Below are 8,202 nucleotides of genomic sequence, written 5' to 3'. Positions count from 1 at the left end.
TGTTGTAAATCTACTTATGTTTTGCAATGGGGTAGGCTGACCCTGGCTGGACACCAGGGTGCCCACCAAACAGTCTATCACTCCACTTCTCAGCTGGACAAGGGAGAGAAAATACAAAGAAAGTCTCATGGGTTGAGGTAGGAACTAGGAGAGATCACTCAGCAAATACTATCACAAGCAAAACAGACTTGAATTGGGGAAATTAGTTTAATTAATACCAATCAAATCAGAGTAGGGTAACTAGAACTAAAAACAAATCTTAAAAACCTTCAATCCACCTTTCCCTTTTTTCTGGGCTTTACTTTGAAATCCTCTTCCTCCCCTGAGTGGCCCAGAGGGATGAGGAATGAGGGCTGTGGTCAGTTCACCACAAGCTTTCTATTCCTCTCCTTCCTCCTCAGGAGGAGGACCTCTCACACTTTTCCTCTGCTCCTCACTTAAGAGGGAAGCTTCATGAGCTTCTCCAACGTGGTTCCTTCACAAACTTCTCTGGTGTGGTTGCATTCCCTGGAATCCAGTCCTTCAGGGACAGGCTGCTCCAGCGTGGGCCTCCTGTGGGTCACAAGTCCTGCCAGCACACCTGCTCCAGAGTGAGCTCCTCTCTCCAAGGGTCCACAGGTCCTACCTGGAGCCTGGCATAGCTCCAGGTCTTGCCCAGGGATCACAGCCTCCTTTGAGTATCCACATGTTCTGGTGTGGGTTCTCAGGCTACAGGTGAATCTCTGCTCCACTATGGACCTTCATGGGCTGCAGGGCCATAGCTGCTTCAGCATGGCATGTGTCGGCCTCTTGGAAGGTAGGAGAGCTCTGCAGAGAGACATGGAACAGTTGGATGGGATGGGCAGAGTGCAATAAGATGAAGTTTAATAAGTCCAAGTGCCAAGTCCTGCATTTTGGCCACAATAACCCCCTGCAGTGTTATAGGCTGGGGAAGGTGTGGCTGGACAGTGCCCAGGCAGAAAGGGACCTGGGGGTACTGATCAAAAGCCAGCTGAACATGAGCCAGCAGTGTGCCCTGATGGCCAAGAAGGCCAGTGGCATCCTGGCTTGTATCAGGAATAGTGTGGCCAGCATGAGCAGGCAGGTCATTTTTCCCCTGTACTGGGCACTGGTGTAGGCCACACCGTGAGTGCTGTGTCCAGTTCTGGGCCCCTCAGTTTGGGAAGGATGTTGAGACACTGGAGCGCATCCAGAGCTAGTCATCACTACATACTGTTAGAAGACATTGCTTTTATTGGACTACCATTTGTAGTCTTCAATAACCAGAAAAGATCCAGACATATGATATAACAGTAACCTCTGCCTTGAATCATTAATATGGCTACTGCAAGAACATATCTATGGTATCTAACTACTTTTCCTATCAAAATTTCAAATTTGTAACTAGTCTTACTGTTTCAAAGTGACTTGTTTTCAATGGGTAGTTATTTTGCACTCAAAACATTAAAATTAATAATGCATTTCATTGCCTCTAATAGGTGTTATTCACAAATTTACTTTTAAGTAGAACAAATTCCTTTATTTGATTTAATTCTTGAACAACTGGGAGCTTTTATTAAATTGGCTCTTTACATATTAATTTATCTGGCAGACAACTTATATAATTACTTTTCTTATGATAATGATTACATCACAAGACAAAAACATAGCATATGAAGAATCTGTCTAAAAAATGCGGGCGTTGGAGTAGTGGTTGCTGCTGCCTATAATCTGTCCCCAACAAGCCTCTCCTGTAGAAAAGCAAGTTGAGTTAACCTTCAGGCAACGCAGTCACCCTCACTCAACACTCACTGCAGCTGGCTCAGCGATAGAGGCAAAAAAGGCTCGTTTTGCAGGGTTTTATTCCAGCAAGGTATGTCACATGTGGCTGAATGGGACCCAGTGAGGAAAAGAGCCCAACCAGGTGGAGAAGGCAGCTTAAGAAGGGGAAGGGGTAGGGAGGGCAGCTAAGGGCAGGCAGAGGGGTTTGGTGTCCAGGGAAAGAGGGGTGGCCACCAGGGATACCAATCCAGTCAAGGAACAGGGAAAGGAGAAGGCAGGAGAAGTTGCGGCACAGAAGTCCATTTGGAGTCTGTTTTTCCCCCCAGGACAACTGACTCTATGGTAAGTAGTTACTGCCGTTGCCAGGGCTGAGGACTTGGGAACTGACCAAGGCAGGAGAGTTCATGGGGATGCTACATCTGTCCATGTCTACTTTGCTTTTATGACCTCCCTTACTGTCTATAACAATATTAAGTAAAGCTCTCATGATGTAAACCACATTATTTTTCTTCTTAAAATTTCAGGAGCACTTTGTCCATTTTGTAGTTTACAAGGACTTGTTTTGAACTTTAAATAAGGATAATATCTCTGTTAGCTTTGGGAAAACAGCACACAATATTATTTTAAAGAAGTTAATTTTACCTTTTGAGCAGAACACTTCTGTTTTTTTTTCTGAAGCTAAATAAACTAAACCAAGAATTTTTATTATCTTTGTGCCCAACACTTAGATCATTCAAATAAGGTAAGTCCAGCAAAGATTTTATATTACTTTCACTATGAAAAGAACAAATTATATAATACATATAAGGTAGATATGTCTTGTGGCTTCCTAACTACTAATTACCTTTAGAAAAAAAAGTCAATTTGAAGAAGGAAGTCTTGTTACATATTTGAAATTTTGGTAGTAGAAATAGTTATTTCTACTAAAATAGTAGAAAGAATAGTATTTTTCATACTTTTCTCTTTGAGATGCTAGAGTCAATACCTTATTATGAGATATAACACTGTCTGATCAGTGTATCTTTTATTCTGAAGAAATGCCACTGTAGATGCTTTCCACAAATTTCTTCAAGTAAGAAGCAAATACAGGCTTGCTATAACAATGTCAGAAAGTATTTTGAACTTATATATCTGAATTAATTTCTCCAAGGTACACATCGTGTGTGACTCATTAAAAAGACACATTTTCCAGTAAGTACTGGATTCTTCATTTTTGCAGAAAATTAAATGTCTATACTATTAGGAAGAAACCACCTACATACTAGATTGTTTTTGATGTTATTTTTCACCTACTTTTCTCTGCGACATGTTCTGGTTGCATGATGAGTGAAAGGGTAGAAAAAGGAATATTTTTTGTGGCACTGATGTGGTTAATCAATAGATTGATGACTGCCTACTACATTGTGAAGTTGTTACTGACTATTCTGGTCCAATGAAACAAGCTACTGACTTGAGGTAAATAGCTTGCATAATTACTGTGTAAATTTATATAACATTTATTTCTATTATTTGAAGTTTTGCCAGGTGCCTAAAACTTTTTTTTTCTTTTTACTTCTTTTTTTTTTTTTCTTTAGTCCCATTAATTAATTTCTGAATACTGCATTATAGTAGGGAACACACATTTCTCAAACAATTAACTATTTTTTACCTTTTTTTCTTTTTTTCTGGGTGGATAAATTTTCATCACAAAAAACCAAAAACAATGTTCAACAAATAACATTTTTCTCTCTACCCTCATCTCTGTTTTGTAAAGCAGAAGACATGGAAAACTTAAGGATCTTAATGAAAACTTGTTTGATGCAAGACAATTTTTGAAAAAAAGTTGTCATGCAATAGAAATAAAGCTCTTTTCTCTCCTTTAAAATGAGAAGGTTTTGAAAAAAACATTAGGATGCTAAGAGGTTAGTTTCATTTTTTGTTTTTAATGCAGCAAATAAGTAAATGGTCAAAGTGATCATGGATTTCATATGTTTTGGAAACAGAAAAGAAAGAGCTCCATTAGATGTTGGAAAGTGTTTTTCTGTTCACTGGAAACTGAACCAATGGTGATGCATTGTTAACCTGCTAACCCTACCCTGATATAATGGTATCTGAAATAATGCTAAGATGATAAGCAGGGTCAAGTAGTTCTACAATGCTCTGAGTGGCACATTCTGTGTCTTGAATACTTTCTTTTTTGCCTCAGAGTAGAAACAATGCAGGGAGCAGTTTGTTTTATTTAAATCTCCTGATAATAGAATAACAGCAAGAGTAAATGGCAATTAGGAAACTAATATTAAAAAACCTTCTGAAGAAATAAGCTATTGCTTATTTTGAAAGCAAAACTCATTTCATTATGAAAAGGACAGGGACTGACATAAATTGGATTAAACACCCACTGGACATTAAATAAGGCTATTTCTAAGTAGTTTTCTTTATATTGGCTTACAAAAGACAAATTAATATGGCATAATGAAGACTGAAAATTTTCTTTAATCAATCCTTAATGTTATTATCTGAAAGCTGCTGTGGTGCGGCTTTGTTTTCCCCAGTCCTGGGCAGCTCTGGAGGGCCCGGCAACGGCTGGCTGCGTTCTGTTGCCGTGCATGAGGGGCGAGACAAAAAGGGAAGGAATGTCTACTCTGTCCACGTGGTTGGCTGGAGAGCTTTTATTTGCCATGGGGAGCTGCAACGGAGAAGCGCAGCTCGCTCCCTAGCGCCGCGTGGACAAAAATGGCGCTGGGACCAGGGGCACATGGGATTTTCTAGGGGGCGGGCCGAGGGGGGTGGAAGCCCCCCTCACCCAATGGGGGCAGGCTACGGGGGAGTGACATGGGCAGGGCTAACCAACGGGGACGGGACAGGGGCAGACAGAGGGCTCCGGGGCGAACGGGGTTGCAGGGACGGGGTGACAGACACAGAACTCTCCAGAGTGGATGGAGGGGTGGTTACAGGACTGGCATGGTGATACTCCAATGCGGACCACCGTGGGGGGGAACACGGGAGTGAACGGGGTACACAGAACCGGCTAACTAACATATAGCAGAATCCCTAATCTGAACTCAAACCCAGGATGCAACACTGTGGTCAGAAGCATATGGCATCCTTAAACGTGTTTTGTATCAACGTGTTTTATATCACCAAAGTATTTCTGACAGAGCTTTATGATATTTACTGTTCCTAAAATTCATGAAAAAGATAATAATTGTCAAGACCTTGTGGACAGAAACATTTTCTGCTTTGACAAGTAGCTCTATGTTATTCAGTACTGAATGATGTGTTCAAATGCTGCTGTCAGGTTTGCTAGCAATATGCATCATTCTCCTTTGTAATCAATATCTTCAATGGCTGATGAGTAGCAGGGGACCAGAAGCGTGAGAACATTTAGCTGTTTGTCTTGCCATATATTGTCATTTAACTTCATCTTAGAAACTGCCTTCAGATGTCATTGAACAAAAAGCAAGATGATACAGACCAGTACCTCGAAATTAATCTTTTTTTTCATGTTGGTATTACTTTTATCTTGATGTAAGTCAACTCATATTTTCAGTGCAAATAAAGAACAGTCAATATCCATGTAACTAGTCCTTTAAGAATTCTCTTTTGTTTTCAAATCAATATATATATAGATATAGATATAGATATAGATATAGATATATGTAGTTATCTACCAATGATTTCTTTTTATGCAAAGAAGAATATATATAACACCAATATTTTTCATGTATCTACTAAATGGTAAGAGGAAACTTCAGCTTATCATACCTGTATTTTAAGAAAAGAGTACTTTACTTTGTATAATTATTGCTGATCTACCAATAATATTCCTTTCATTCATTGTAAAATATATTGCACTTAAAAGGTATAATTCCTCCAAACCAAAGAGATATTATCTGTTGTCATTTAAATGGTATTTTCTATTAGGATTTCAAATTACATTACTGACATTTTAGGAACTGAAAACACTTTCCATGACAATTTTTGTAGCATGATCAGTGTTATTTCCTCAGCCTACTTGCTACTTCCTTGGCCAATATTAGTTCTCTTTTTTGTAATAATATTGCACTGGTGACAGTATTATTTTATCCAATCCTCCTCTTTTTTCCCTCTCTAAAACACATAATCACCATTTTACCTACATGGCCCTTAATTCTTTTTCCTAGATGAGTAAATACTTCTTTACCTCCATTAAACTGCTGTTCATTTAGGTTGATTCCATTTCTTCCATATGATTGTTAAATCCTTCCTTTACCTTCTGTACTTCCATATTCTCTTGGTGAATTTTTAAGAGGGGCTTAAGGTACTTCAATTCCCTGAGGAGGAACAAAGAAGAACCAACACATCAACATTCATTAAAAACACATTTTAGGAAGCCACATATCCTCTCATTCAGCTTTTTTTATAAGTCCCACATGCAAGTTAACAAAACCTGATGATTTAAAATTGTTTATCCTCTATATATTCCCATTAGAATATTACATTCCTTTACTAAAGGAAAATAAAGCGTTCAATCTTTTTTTTTTGTAATTCATTCCTGTTTCCTTCAAAATATATAAATTATTTATTGAAAATTTCTAGCTCTTCTAACTTCTGGACTTTCCTAATAATTGTATAAAATATTGCCCCATCTCTCTTATTTTAAGACTATGGTATTTCTGGGATTTCTTGTGCTCCTAACATAATTTGAATACATAGTTTTTTAGTTTCCTAATTCTTCATTTTTCTGGATGTCTGCAGATCTCCTTGATAATTGCTTCCATTCAGTAACTAGGTTGAAGTTTATTTACCTTTTTCTGTTCTATGTTCTAACATTCTTGCTCCCACTGTACAGTGATTCACCTAAATCCATTCAGATATTCAGACATGCTAGATGTCTTGGACCAGGTTGCCGCCATGCCCACCAGAAGCCCGTTTTGGCTTGCCCAACCAGCTGGCACGGTTAGCTGCAGGGGACACTCCCCTGTTCCTCTGGGAGGTTCGGGGAGCAGCTAGGAAGGTCACCCACCCTGGCACAGAGGAGATGCGGCGATATCCTGTGGAGAGAAGAGGCAGGCTCTTAATCGGGGCTGTAATCCAGAGTTTATTACAGAGCTCCGCGGAGCTCCACGCTCTAGGAGAGCAGCCGAGGACAAGCCTTGATCAGGGCTCTTGCAACAACTTATAAAGGGGGGTGTGAACCGGGGGAAGGGATCACCCAGCAACCAATAGGAAAGTTTGGGTGAGTGGAAGGTAGAGAAACAGATGGATACAGAGTCCAAAAAGAGAGGCTTAAGGGAGGAACACCTGGCCCTCGCCCAGTCACTCAATGCTCTTCGTGGAAGGTTCTGGATAGGTGGGATGGGGAGTCAAGTGATGGACAAGGCACCCGGGAGGGGATAGGGGAATGACTAAGCAAGTTTGAGGGAGACTGACATCAGGGGAGGAGGAGGGAATTGGCATAAAAGGAAAGGGGCAGGTTAGGGTAAAACCATTGGGGAAAATGGGGGGTATGGGGACAAACCATTAGAAAACATAATGTAAAAACACAATACAACACCAGGTAAAGGATCAAACATTTGTCATAATTACTCCCTGATTGGGCAATTTGTACTAAAGGAAGGAGGTTATTTTATACAATTGCATGTTTAGCTATTTATCTAGATAAAAAAGGTACAATATTCAGAGGTTTTAAACACTTTCCACTGTATATATTTTGATTGTGAAAAGAGCTTATGAAAAAGAGGATATATAATTCTAAAGTGAGATCAAATGTATATTCAATGCATTTGCAGCTTGTGATGCATTTGATGCATGATAAATATATTTAATTTTCTTCTTTTCCTTTTACCTTTCTATTACTTTTCCTTGTTAGTTCTTTGTTTTCTTAATCTGCATCAATGCATCTGTCAACCTACGCAGCAAAAGGTGTAATATTTAGGATTCTTTTATCAATGTCTGCATATCTCTTAGATATTTCCTTTTTTTAAAATTTTAATTAAAAATAAATTAAACAGATCTTTCTTAAAAATTAAGGATTCTGTAATTAAATACTATCTGAAAGAAAAAACATAAAAGTGAGAAAACAAAGCAGTAGATGAGATTGCAATGTATTCAGAGAGAAAATGGATACTGAAAGAAGTTGGTGGAAAGAAATGTGATTTAATATATAAGGATTATAAATTATTTTTTCATGTTTTATTTTTTAATTACATTTAAAATTAAAAAATGAATAGACTCAATTTTTTAAGAAGTATTTCTGTAAAATTACACCTACATGCTTTTCTGAGTAATTCCACTCAAGTCACTGAAACAAATCAAAAGAAAAACCCATCTAAAAATTTATACTGGTATGTATATAAATGCTAAACTCTTCACAACAATCTCATCTGTCTCAATGAGTCCTTTTCATTAGCGTGCTTTCAAAAGATGGACTGCATTACCTATTACCCAATCCATTTCCGACCTTTTCATCTAAATGTTTCC

The 8,202-nt window shown here is 38.6% G+C and overlaps 1 long non-coding RNA gene across 1 annotated transcript; it reads right to left on the bottom strand.

Annotated features, from left to right (window-relative positions):
* Positions 1-247: 247 nt before the first annotated feature.
* Positions 248-7,630, bottom strand: LOC128805279 (uncharacterized). Its single transcript, XR_008436362.1, has 4 exons — positions 7,568-7,630; positions 6,528-6,773; positions 5,924-6,053; positions 248-807 (listed from the first exon to the last, which is right to left on the bottom strand). It is a non-coding gene; the product is annotated as an uncharacterized LOC128805279 (long non-coding RNA).
* Between the last annotated feature and the right edge of the window lie 572 nt (positions 7,631-8,202).

Source organism: Vidua macroura, chromosome 3, assembly GCF_024509145.1.
Source record: "Vidua macroura isolate BioBank_ID:100142 chromosome 3, ASM2450914v1, whole genome shotgun sequence".
Taxonomy (NCBI): domain Eukaryota; kingdom Metazoa; phylum Chordata; class Aves; order Passeriformes; family Viduidae; genus Vidua; species Vidua macroura.
This window is presented reverse-complemented; position numbering and strand designations above follow the sequence as displayed.